Source organism: Myotis daubentonii, chromosome X (genome assembly GCF_963259705.1).
Source record: "Myotis daubentonii chromosome X, mMyoDau2.1, whole genome shotgun sequence".
In the NCBI taxonomy this organism is placed as follows: Eukaryota; Metazoa; Chordata; class Mammalia; order Chiroptera; family Vespertilionidae; genus Myotis; species Myotis daubentonii.
Genome location: NC_081861.1, coordinates 10,116,274 through 10,130,012, shown reverse-complemented (window position 1 = coordinate 10,130,012; position 13,739 = coordinate 10,116,274).

Genomic DNA, 13,739 nt, shown 5'->3' with positions numbered 1-13,739 from the left:
CTAGGGAGGGACAAGGGTTAGTCCTAACCCCTTTTCAGACATGAGCGCGAAATGCGCTTCATGGTTGGAATCAATTGGTCAAGGTCACGGAGACAGGAGCAGAGAGAAATTCCCATTTGTTCAGGGTCTTGAGCACTCAGTCGGCTAAATGAGGGGGAAAGAAAATCAAGTTATGTGATAACTCTGCACCTAGCTCTCTGGCCCCTCTGGTGGTGACAGGCCCAGTACACTGGGAGGACCTCCTGACTTGTTTTTTTTTGGGGGGGGTTCTCCAATTCACTATTAGATTGACCCTCCGCAGAACCACGCTAACCACCTGCCACCACTCCCCACTTGGCCCTTTTTAGAACTTACATAATCAGAAGATTGCCAAATAGGATGAGCTCCTTCCGAACTGCCCTGGGGAGGGGTCGGGCATAGCGGGCCAGGGCCTCTAAGGTCCTCTGTGCCTCCTCGGGTGATGTGAAAGGCACCCGGAGGGTACTAGTGGAGGTCCAGATAAGGTACCATGCAAAGAAGACTGCTATTTCTCTTCAGGCCACCGTCACCCATTTTAGCCCCCCACCAAACCCCGTACCCTCCTCCTGGTCCCTCAGACCACCTCCCCCCACCGCCTCAACTGCTCACCAGTGGCCCATCCCCTCAGCCACCGGGGGCTCCCCTCTCCCCTCAGTACCCCCAGGCTGACCCCTCTTCCCCATCCCATTGCCTCTCCCGGCCACTCCTCAGAAAGGATACTACTTGAGCACTAGTCTTCCCGGCCTTCCAGCTGGGGGCCCAGCATGTAGACTCGGCCCTGGCAAGGCATTTCCGCCTGGCCCGGGGGCGTTTAGTGCCCTCACAACTGGAGCTCCTCCGCCTTCAGCACCTCTGCCACCTCCACCGCGAACCTCGTGGCTGCCAGAGCCAGCTGCAATGCTCTGGCTTTCCGCATCTTCAGCCATACCACCTGCACCTTGGTCTTCAGCCTGCATGGTTCCTCAGCCTTTCTTTGTGAGTTCTGAGAGCTGGCTAAACCTTGGAGGCAATGAGGCTCCCTCAGAAATTCAGTCCTCTAGCGGGAGACATCACACAACGCCCCCTCCCCCAATTCTAACCCCCAGGAGCGCCTGTGCAAACAGGTCCTGCGCCACTTCCCAGAAACCCCTCTTGAGGCCTCTGGCCACGAGACTGATTCCCACCCAGCCTGCCCTGCCCCCAGCTTGTGGTGAGCCTCAAAGCCTGAGCCGGTGCAGCCCAGCTACCCTCATGGGTGACCAGCTTGCTAACTGCCAGTCCCTGTCATAGAGTTCTGGGAGTGAGTCAGGTGCCTCTGGGCCAGTCCCAGCCTGTCCTCCCAGGGCTCCACAAGTGGCCAGAGTCTGCAAAGCCTGTGTAGGACCCAGCCCTGAGGGTATTACCAGCAGAGTTACCTTAGGCAGCTCTCAGTCGGAGCGCAGGCCTGACCACTTTGGAAAGGTGGGCGCACGGGACTACTCGGAGGATATGGGCGCGCAGGATTCAGGGTTACTCCGGGGACTCCAAATGGCTCACCTTGGTCTGGGCGCTGTGCAACAGCATCTCCAGGCTTCCTGAGGGCGGGACCTCTTGGCCCCGCCCCCCACCCCTTCTACCATAGGCAGTGAAGGAGCGCTGGGGAGTTTCTTCCATTGGCCAAGATGACACAGGGGGTGGTTCTTACACAGAGCATGCGGAAAGATGAATGGACAGTGCCCAAGCGCCAGAAGCCAGAAATATAAATGGATAGGGCCCAAGCGCCCCAAAGCTAGAAAGATAAATGAATTTGTCCCAAACGCCACGAAAGCTAGCAAGATAATTGGATAGAATAAAGTCCTCCCCTCGCTGTCGCTATTAAGAACCGCTGAGCATGAGCAAGAAGGGGGGGTGGTGGTGGTGGTGTTGTCTTTGAGACCCGAGTCCACCATTCTCCCAGGGCTGGTATGTGAATCAAGCCTCTTTCCTTTTGCACTAGCACCTGCCTCATGAGTTTTCTGGGCCGCAGGCATCAGAACCTCCGGTTTTTCAGTTACAGCAGGAGTCACTCCTGGGCTTTACTTGCCCTCGGGCATCCTCCAGCCCAGGACGGATGGGCCTTGCTCCTTCAACAGCATTCCTTACTCTGAGCTCTGTCAGCACTGCATGGTGCCTCCCAGCCTGGGGGAGGGAGGTAGCTGCCAGACCACAGGATCTTCCCTGAGACTCCCAGGATCCAGACCCATATGCTGCCAATATCTCCAGGCCTCAGGAGAGGGCAGGCTGGGCCAAAGTGCTCAGGAGGTACCAGTTGGGCAAAAGTGTGGCAGCAGCAGGACCACCAACCCTGGGACGATGCCCAGTTGCTTTACCCTCTGCTGGTCAACCAGGGTGGGTGGGTGTGCTGGGGGCGACAGGGGAGGCTGGAAGTGTCAGATGTGCCAGGGAACCTCTAGTGGGAGGTGACCCTGGTCCACTGGTCTGCTGGATGCTATTTTACTTCTGTGTCTGGAAGGGGGTCAAGTCTCCAGGAAAAGTACAGCGAGAGGTGAGCAGGGCTAGGGCCATGCCTAGAGACATGTTTCTGTGCCCACAGTGCCGCTCAGCCCACAGTGGTCGGAGTGGGTGGATGTGGTGTTCTGTCCCAGGGATGGGGCTGCTCACCTGGCTGGCACAACTGCAGGGATGTGAGGTGGGCGCCCACCTTGAGCTTAAGGCTGATGCACTTCCCACACCTCAAGGCCTCCATGTAGCAGCTTTACTGAACCCACGTCTGTGTCACATCTAATCCCAGGACGGCTGCGTGGATTCGGAAGTGACTTTCCCCACACCCCGAGACCAGGTGGAGGGGTAATGCAGGGTGAGGAGGGCAGGAGCAGTGAGGACATTCGTATTCTGCTAAAAAGCTTCTGCAAAGGTAACATAGAAATGCCATTTTCCTAAGCCACTCCTGCTCCACCTCTGCTTGTGTTTGGGGGATGGGAGAGGGGAAGGGACGGAGGGTACAGGGGAGGCCTCCCCACATCCAGCTGCTCTCATGGGCAAGTATTTGTTCTGAGGTCTCCGCGCCCCACACTGTTCCGGGAACTGGGAATAGTACAGCAGGGAGGGAAGCCTGCAGAAAGCCTTTCCCAGGGCGCTGACTCCTTGGGGAGAAAGGATGACAGAATCCCAGACAGGAACACAGCAAGCAGGGCAGGTGGGTGAAGGGATTCAAGAGAAAACACAGGAAGTAGCTGTTAGCAGGGAAGAGCCACAGATCCAGCAAGGACTGGGTGGGGAGGGCGAACAGTGTGGTGACAAGGAGGACCCCCAGGGATTGGCATAACTGGGTCACGCTGACATGGGGCCGAGGAGGGAGAAGCAGGCTGGACAGGTGACACGTGCAGGGCTCTGCTCTGACCCGCTAAGGAGCTCCTGCCTGTGCTGTCTACTTATCTCTGGAATCTTCCTGCTCTCCCTCGCCTGCAGGCTGCCTATTCCTGCTGAGAATCTGGGCCCCTGCGTCCCTCGTGCCCCCTGAGGCCACAGTGCTGGGGAGGACACCTCTGTTCCAGTGCCCGCGCTCCCCTCCAGCTCCCTGCACGCCCCCCTTCTCCTGCCTCCGCACAGCCTGTGCACAGGGGGCCCTGGGAGTGCAAGGGAGTTTGCACCTGGACACAGCTCTCTGCTGACGCAGCCAAGACTCACGGGACAGATCCTTTAAGGGACACTTCTGAGGTGCAAGTGACTGTTTAATGAATGAAATAGGACGGGACAAATGAGCACTGAGGTCAGAAGCTGTTGTTACTAGTAAATATCACATGGGAGGCTACTTATTTATATAGTATATGAACTGTTTTTAATGATAAGGTATTTATGTATCATACACATAATAAAATCAAAGTGAAAATACCTGAAGAAAATTTAGATGAACTTTGATTTTTGTATAGGAACTTTCCTAAGCCTGATAATAATCCTATCTAATAATAGACAAACATGGTAATTAACTGTAGCTCCGACACGCTTCCCATTGGCTAATCAGGGCGATATGCAAATTAACTGCCAAGAAAGATGGTGGTTAATTTGCATACGCACAATGATGGGAGGCGAAAGGGGAAGGACTGAAGAATGGTGATCATAAACCCAGGTGGCAGGCAAGAGCTGGGGGGTGGGCAAAGGCCGCCTTTCCCACCCCCCAGCCGGTGATCGCCATTGGAAAGCTGGGCAGCAACCCCGGACCTCTGGGGCCGGGTTGCCAGCTGGCCAGCGGCCCGCGATCACCATGGGGATCGAAGTGCGGGAGGGCCGGTGCGAAGGCTAGGTGGCAACCCCGGACCCCCACCATGGCCATCGGAGGGCGGGAGGGCCGGGGCGCAGGCCAGGAGGCAACCCCAGACCCCCACCATGGCGATCGGAGGGCGGGAGGGCTGGGGCGCAGGCCAGGCGGCAACCCCGGACCCCCGCCATGGCTTTCGGAGGGCGGAAGGCCCGGGTGCAGGCCAGGCGGCAACCCTGGACCCCCGCAATCACCATCAGAGGGCGGGAGGCCCGGGTGCAGGCCAGGCAGCAACCCCGGACCCCCGCCATGGCGATTGGAGGGCGGGAGGGCGGGGTGCAGGCCAGGCTGCAACCCCGGACTCCCGGAACCTCTCTTAAAGGTTTTCTTAAAGCAGTTGGTGAGGGACCTCGGAGAGCCCCAGGGGACCCTGGTGCCAGCAAAACTGAGACCTGGGGCGGCTCTCCCCAGGAAGGTCCAGGGAACAGCCACTGCAGCCCACCCCCACCCCAGCGCAAGGCAGGGCACGCTGGGCCCGAGGACCCACCCCCTACCAGAGGCCCCTCGCTCGCTCATGCAGCCCTGGTCACATCACCGGAGCAGCTACAAGGCACAGAAAGCACCAGGGACGGCCGCTTGCCCCCACCCGCATTTGCAAAGACAAGGCCGGAGGGTGTGAGGGCCGCTCACATCTCCTTCTCCCTCCTTTTGCTGCTCCTCTGGCTGCTCAGCTCGCCCAGCTTCTTATCCAGGCTCCTCTGCAGCGGGGCCCTCTTGGCGGGGTCCAGGGATCGGTCCTTGGCCCCACTGCCGGCGTACAGCACTGCCTCCCGGCTGATTCTCTGCAGGGCATGGGTGCAGGCCCTCTCCCCACAGCCATGGATCTCGGGCAGGCAGTGGCTGAGGCAGTAGCGGTGGCTGCAGTGTGGGCAGAGCTGGCCCCGAGTCACGACGCTGGCCGGGCACTTGGCGAGGCCACAGGTGTCATCAGCCTTCATGGCGGCCGAGACCAGGGCGTCGAAGTCCTCTGTGGAGGGCAGATCCAGGGCCGGGGTCCTTTTGCATCTTTCTTCTTTTTCTTTTCTGGTAACTTCTGCAGCCCCCGGCCTGCGGCCCGTGGGCCCTCCTTGGCTCGCTGCTCCTGCCTGCCCCTCTCCCTCTGCAGTCGCTCCAGGTGCACAGCCCTCAGGTCCAGGCTGCTCGGCTCTCGCCTGGGGGCTCCGTCTGCACGGGGCTGGAGGGCTCGGGATGGAGAGGGGCTTTGCTGTCAGTCCCTACCGGGACAGGTGGGACTGGTGGAGCCGATTTTTTTTGGGCCGTGTGCACATAGATTTAATTCTTAAATAATTTATACTCCTCTGAAACAAAACTCTGCAGCCCGTGATCGCCATGGCGATTGGAGGGCAGGAGAGCCTGGGCGCAGGCCAGGCGGCACCCGGGTACCCCAGCACCTGACATGCAAAGGTCGGGGATGAAATGACTTTTCCCAACCACATCTGCAATACCCTGCGGAAGGCATCACTGAAGCGATCACCACAACTCTCTTACTTGGCAAGGAAGAAAACAGTTGGCAACGGAAACAATCCCTTACCTCAAAGTTAAGGTCCCTCTGGGTAACAAAGAATATTTCCAACGTAAAGGAGGGAGCAGGCAAAAATAATAGGTTCTCATGACTTCCACTGAAGATTGAGCATATGACAGAGTCAAAACGAACATACAAATTAAAACAGACAGTGGACGTTCAAATGACCTGAATCAACTGTCACTGTTTGTCCCAATAGCAGCAATGCTTATGTGATAATATAGTTTCACAGACATACAAAACAAGTCACATGATAAGATAGGTTCGGCTTCTAAAGTAAATTGAATATGTTCTTTTAAAATTCTAATGTCCTTTCCTCTGACTATAATTCTTAATTTTCCAATCAGAAAATGACCCCAGGTGATCCAGTAACATGTAGAACTCCAGTAACCTAACTTATTTAAAAAAACAAACATCCCAACCATTTTTAAAATATTTAAATTGATATTTTAGGGTTAAAATTATAGAAGATATTTAGATCCAAATATATTTTCTGAATATTTTTAAATATATATATATATATATATATATATATATATATATATATATATATATATATATATATATATATAATACATTTTACCAAGGAACTCTGAATTAGTACCTTTCCCTCTAACTTTCTTCAAATTGAGAGAATCTATGGAGTTCCCTATACTGCACAAGTTTTAATGAAAGAAACTAAGGCTTTCTAAGAGCATCAAATACATGTTTTCTTATTTACAAACATATACACTCTTCTCTCTCTTTAAAATATATTCTTACTGATTCAGAGAGGAAGGGAGAGGGAGAGAGATAGAAACATCAATGATGAGAGAGAATCATTGATCAGCTGCTTCCTACACACCCGGTACTGGGGATCAGGCCAAAACCTGGGCATGTGGCCTGACCTGGAATCAAACTGTAGCTTCCTGGTTCATAGGTCGAGATGCTAAACCACTGAGTCACACCCGCCGGGCTCAATTCTTATTTATAAATTCATTCCAAGGACATATACAGCTTGAAAAGCTTTGGAAGCAGCTTTAAAAAAAATCTAGCTTTTAAGTAACAAGAAAACAGTTATAGAAGAAACTTTAAATTAAAAGAAAAAAATTGTTTTAATTTATTCAAGAGTGGGAACATCCTCCATGAAAATGTGTGCCTTGACTGTGGATGGCTGGGTGGCCTTATCACACCTTAGGAATTCAAATGCTTTTTACAATGACAAGAAAGAGAGTTTCATCTCATTTCTCTCCCAGGGTAGATGTCTGTCAACAGAAGGTGGACATCAATAAAAGGAGGGGCTTGCACAATCAATCCAGAAAGTCAGCAATCTATGAATAATCCAGAACCCAGTATTTATCTCCTCTGGCACACACCCTCCCTCCCAGCCAGTGAGCAAGATAATTACCCTCAAGTCAAGCTAAGTGTCCCCCAGTCACAGTGGCCCAATGCTGACATACAAAGCATACAAGTAATTCTCACTCTGGCATAAAAGTGACAACTTCCTTGGAAGAAAAGCAGATACTGTAAATTTCTCAAAGTCTTCCTGAAACACTTTTTAAAGTAATTTTTACTTCTTTAGAAAAATGCATACATGGCAAACCATCTGTAATAAAAGGCCCATTCTATAAAATTTTACCTGGTCCTACTCATATCTGCAATCATAACCATATTTACAGACAAATATATCTATACTAATAAAAGAGTAATATGCTAATTAGACTGGGAGACCTTTCAGGAGACCTTCCAGATGTTCTTCTGGACAAAGCCATGGTGGCGGGCCGAGGTAGAGGCAGTTAGAGGCCAAGAGGGGAGGGCAGTTGTGGGTGATCAGGCTGGTGGGGGGTGGGGTCATTGGGGGTAAGCAGGCCAGCAGGGGGGCCAGTTGGGGGCAAGCACGCCATCAATGGGGATCAGTTGGAGGTGATCAGGACAGCGGGGGGGGGCAGTTTGGAGTGAGCAGGCCAGCAGGGGGACAGTTGGGGATGAGCAGGCCAGTGGGGATGGAAGGTAGGGGCGAGCAGGCCAGCAGGGGGGGCAGTTTGGGGTGATCAGGTTGGCGGGGGGGCATTTGGGGGCAAGCAGGCCAGCAGCGGGGTGGGGGCAGTTGGGGGCGAGCAGGCCAGCAGGCAGAGTGGTTAGAGGCAATCAGGCAGGCAGGCAGGCAGGTGAGCAGTTAGGAGCCAGCAGTCCTGGATTACAAGAGAGATGTCCGACTGCTGGTTTAGGCCCAATCCCTGTAAACTGGCAGGGCATTTTTCGAAGGGTCCCAAATTGCAGGCCAGGCTGAGGAAAACACCCTCCCCCGTGCATGAATTTTGTGCACCGGGCCACTAGTGGAATAATAATAATCAATGGCATGACCCTGGCCGGTGGCTCCAGTGTTTGGAGCATCATCTTTTACACCAAAAGATTGTGGTTTGATTCCCGGTCAGGGCATATGCCTAGGTCAGTGATGGCGAATCTATGACATGTGTGTCAGAGGTGACACATGAACTCATTTTTGGGGTTGATTTTTCTTTATTAAATGGCATTTAAATATATAAAATAAATATCAAAAATATGTCTTTGTTTTACAATGGTTGCAAATATCAAAAAATTTCTATATGTGACACCGCACCAGAGTTAAGTTAGGGTTTTTCAAAATGCTGACATGCCGAGCTCAAAAGGTTCGCCATCACTGGCCTAGGTGGTGGCTTCTATCCCTGGTCAGGGCACTTCTAGAAGCAAACAATCATGTTTCCCTCTCTCTCTCTCTCTCTCTCTCTCTCTCTCTCTCTCTCTATCTCTCTCTGACACACACACACACACACACACACACACACACACACACACTTCCTCATTCTCAAAAATTAATTAAAACATCCTGTGGGATGAGATGTGTTTAAAAAACAACCAATAACAAGAATTGAGTGATTACTACATTCCAGTCACTGTTCTAAATACTAAACATGAATTAGCTCATTTCATCCTGAAATACACCATTTTCATTATGGTTATCGTTAGGAGTGAGATGATTGGTAATCCTCTTCTGAATTTTCCCATATTTTTTCGGGTTTGGCCATGGGTATAGATTACATTTGTAAACAGAAAAATAAAATTCAGAAAGTTATTCAGCAATTGTTGTTCACAGAAACTTCTAATTAGTTCCCAAGTGAACTACTTTGCTGAAGTTTGAATTATCCTCTTCTATTCATTGGGGGCCAATCTTTCCTTTAAATGCTTATACTTCAGTGGGGCGGTGGGGGCTTGCCCTCAGGGGTGGGAGTGGTGGGGGGAGTCACGGGAGGATAAAGGAGACATATGTAATACTTTAAACAATAATTAAAAAAGTGTTATACTTGGCCCCTTTCCTTGATGCAGGTAGGAGGACTGTGATGAAGTCACGGAGCCTGGGGACCCAGCCTAATGACTGTGGGGCCCGTGTGGCACCGCCCTGCTGTCCTCATCACTTTGAGCTGCTTCCCAAGAGCAATCCTTCCTAAACTCCACACATAATGCCCATCCGACATGGACACTTAGTCCTCTAGAGGCAACTGCAAGTTTGCTGTCATCAGCATTTCATCAGGATGACACAAGGTAATATTTTGCTCTCTAATCCTTCCAAGTACTCCAGTACATGTGCACATGTCTGCATGAGCAAGAAGCACATGCACACGCAGCGACATACTAAGGAGGTGCTCAGCACAGCACAGCCTCTCATCTCCATAGTGCCAGGTCTAGACTAAACCCTCTGGCTACACAGCGGTTAAGGCCTTCACATTTCTGAATCAAAGGAGACTTGTTCGGAATGTAGCAAATATATCTAAAAGCACATTAGGCATAATATGTAATGTTTAAGTCTAATAGGGGTCGGGGCCAGGGATTATACATTCACGGAAGGTGATGGTTAAATCAACAAGGATCTTTTTACCAGTTGCCATATACTCAACATCTTTTTTTGAATTCCTCCATTATTTCCCATTTAACTCGGAGCACAAGTCCTTAGTATGACCTGTCAACTCTCTGACCCCTCTCCTGCCACTCTCTTCTTCACTCACTCTGCTCCTGCTTACTGGTCTCCTCCCTCCCCCCACCGCCTTCCAGTCTTTGCTCCAATCTCACTGTCACAACCCGCAACCACCCCATTTAAAATTGAAAACCACTCTTCCCAGTACTCCTCATCCTTTCCCCTGCTAAGACTCTCCACCTGGCCATACACTACATAGTTATTGCTTTTGTTTCTTCACTGTCCCTCCCCATTAATTTAGAATGTCCATGGAGGCCTGGAACAGTGTCGAGCAATAAATGTTGCTTGAATTATTGAATAATTAAATACAGAAAATGTAAGAAAGCATCCTTGTGGACTAGGAATAGGGAAGAACTTTTAAAATGTCATTTAAAACTAATAAGGTATTAATATCAAGAATATATTTTTAAAACAACCTCCTGGTCATCAAGAAGATAACAGCAATCCCAATTTTGTAACGGGGCAAAGGATATGAATGGTCTAGTTACAGAAGAAACCCCCAAAGATCCCAAGGATATGGTGCAGTGGAGATGGCCACAGTCCTAGCAGAGGGCACCCTGACACAACTGTGTCAAATAGTCTGCCCATCCCCTAAAACCCGGCAACTGTGCCCTCGGGAAGCTGTCACCTACCCCCTTAAGGAGTTTATATGAGGATGTTCATCACAGCATTCTTTGTGGAGGTGGAAGACGGGGCCACCTAGGTGTCCAACTGACTTTCTCTTCTGCCCTTGGTTCAGACGATTGGGTGTGTCAGGCCACATGCACTTAACGTTCCCCATCTCCGACAGCTTTTCCAGGGAGGCTCAGAGCTGACCAGGGTCGTCTGTAGTCCATTTGCTAAAGGTGGGGGATGAAAATCACGTTAAAGGTGATGACTCCCTTACACCCAGCGCACACCCCCTCTCCTGAGAGCTGACACTCGAGTGTCTCCTTGTATGCACGACGCGGCCCCTCTCTGCCTGAGACTGGCTCTTAGGCCCTGAGCACTTGCCCCCACTCCATCTCGGCTCCTTCTACAGCTGACACAGCCCGCGTGCTGCCCTTCACGGTGAACATCTTTTGAACCGCCTGCAGGTGGTGTTGGTCATCTGTGGCCATGGGCCTGCCGGCCATCTCTGCCTCCAGGAGGCAGCTGAAAGCACAGCGAGCTTGCTGGGGAAGACGTGGTTAAGACACCATCCGCAGCTGAATTTTCCAGTGCCTCGGGCTTCCTTATACCGCAGAGGCGGGCCTTCACCCCAGGCTCCCGCTCAAGTTGTCTACCCACAACTCCCCAGCTCAGGCCACGTTGGCCCGTGTCCCTCCTCACACAGTTCATCCTGTTCAACTTCCGCCACTCCCTCAGGCTGCTTCACGACCCTCCAGCCGCTTCAGCTGTCGACTCATCGACTCCCCTCCCACCCGGCTACCCCAGGTCCCCTCCCTGCTCCCATTTTTATCTTCCCCAGGCTGCCCTGTGCCCTGTCCCCAAAGCCAGCCCTAGCCTCGCAGGATGTCCCTGAACCATCCCTTGGCTACCAGTCCTCAGGGCATCGTCGGAAAGGATGCAAGACCATCTTTCGGTTTCCTGGTTCGGAAAGGATGCAAGACCATCTTTCGGTTTCCTGGTCCTGCAGCCACAGATGTTGCATGTCTACCTGGCCCGGAAACATGGAGTGTCCGTGCCACAGTGGGAGCACCTATGCTGCCATGGTTTCCTCGTCTCCTGGCCAACCGGGGAGCCAGGGGCCACCCTGATTGTTGGGTTACTAGGGGCACCCTGGCAATGGGGGCACCAGGACCACGCTGGCCAGGAGAGCTGCCAGGGCCACTCTGGGTGTCGGGACCGCCAGGGTTAGTCGAGCCGCCAGGACCACGCTGGCCTTCCAGATCGCCGGGGAGACCGTGGCCGGTAGGGTTTCCAGGTCCACCCTGGTCTCCAGGGCCTCCGAGTCTACCCCCTGCCCCAGCCCGACCACCCGCATCTTTGCCTGCAGCCTGCATGGCTGCTGCAAATCCCCTGCGCCCCTCTGGCTCCAACTTAAAGATGACGGCCCCCCTGCCCACGAATGAGGGACTGAGGCTCTCCCAGGAAGTCCCACCCTTTCGCGCAAGGCAACCAGGCGTCTCCAGGGCGCCTTCCTGTCTGCGCAGACGACCCCCTTGGATTCAGAGGCAGTGCGACTGGCTCAGGCCACCTGGGCCCAGACCCACAGCCAGCTTAGCCAATGAGCACTCCTGCCGGAAGCTCTGCTGCCTGGAACGCTGTGCACCCAGTGCGCCTGCGCCTGCGCGGACAGACCCACTCGCTGGTTTCCTGGCAGGGGAGGCCTGCCCTGGGCGTCTGTGCTGAGGCTGCTGGGAACTGAGGTTTTCCCGCCACCTGGCCCCGCCCCCAGCTTCCAGCTGAGCCTGGGGCAGCGCTGGCCTGACTGCCCTCATGCAACTCAAGCTCGCTGACCCCTGGTCCCCTTGATCGAGTTCTGGGAGGGACTCGGCGCCTCTGGGCTAGTCCTGGCCTGCCTTCCTCTCTGGCCTCCACCTTCTGCTGCATCTGAATCTGCAGAGACGGGTGGGGCCCCGCCCTGGGGGAATTCCCAGCAGCAGTCGCTCCTCCATCCCTCCGTATTGCTGAGTGCTATTCCACGCACAGGCGTATCAGGATCGGTGTAACCATTCACCTGCGGATGGACATTTCGGTTATTCTTTTTTTATAAAAAATTTATATATTTTATTGATTTTTTACAGAGAGGAAGGGAGAGCGATAGAGAATTAGAAACATTGATCAGTTGCCTCCTGCACACCCCCTACTGGGTATGTGCCCGCCACCAAGGTACATGCCCTTGACTGGAATTGAACCTGGGACCCTTCAGTCCACAGGCTGATGCTCTATCCACTGAGCCAAACCAGTCAGAGTTCCGTTATTCTCAATAGAGTTGATATGACAATTTGTGAGGACATATGGTTTTAAGAATCAGGTAAATAGCAGACGTGGCCTTGCTGGGTCATATGGTTAAGTGTACCTTTAACTTTATAATCAACTGGAGAACTGTTGTTCAATCTGATTATGGCAATTTACATTCCCACCAGCAATCTATGAGCTTTTCATTTTGTCTCTATTCTCTTTTAGTTGTACTTCTATCTTCCAACTTTATTCCTCTTTTTCAAGTTTGATTCTCCATTCCAGGTTCTTTGCATTTCCATATACATGTTGGAATTAGTTTGTCAATTTCTGCAAAGTCAGGATTTTTGTTAGCTTTATACCAAATTCATAGAATAGTGGATCTTCCAACTCATGAACATGACATATTTTTTACACTTATGTAGGTTTTCTTCACTTTCTCTTAACAGTTTTAAGTTTTCACTGTGAATGTTTTGCACATATTAAGTGCATCACCAAATATTTCATATTTTAGGATATCATTATAAATAATAGTGATTTTTTAAATGTCATTTGTCTTTTTTTGTAGGTAGGATTTTTTACACATGCAAACATGTCTTGTCCTCTCTGAATTAAGCCACTGAAGAGGTGACTGGGGGTGGAGGGGAGCTGAATTCCAGATTCAGAAGCGCTCACCCCACCTCCTTGGGTTCCTCTGCCTCTGAGCCTCAGTTTCTTACCTCCAAAGCTTGAAGTAGCAGCCGCTCCCTCCTGGTCTTCTGATGACTAGATATAGTGATGAATGGGAAGCATTCAAGCCAGAAAATAATTACAAGCCTCTATTTTCAAAGGAGACTTAACCCACTAGGCAAATGGGCATAGGATGCAAACAGGCAGTGGGCAAGTTTGGAAAGCTTTTCTGTGACATGTCTTACAGGTGTCCCAAAAAATGCAAATGGAGCCACATTAAACACCAATCAGAAAGAATATATACATCCCAATGTTCACAGTAGCATTGTTTACAATAACTAAGATCTGGAAGCAGCCCAAGTGCCCATCAGTAAATGAATTGAGAA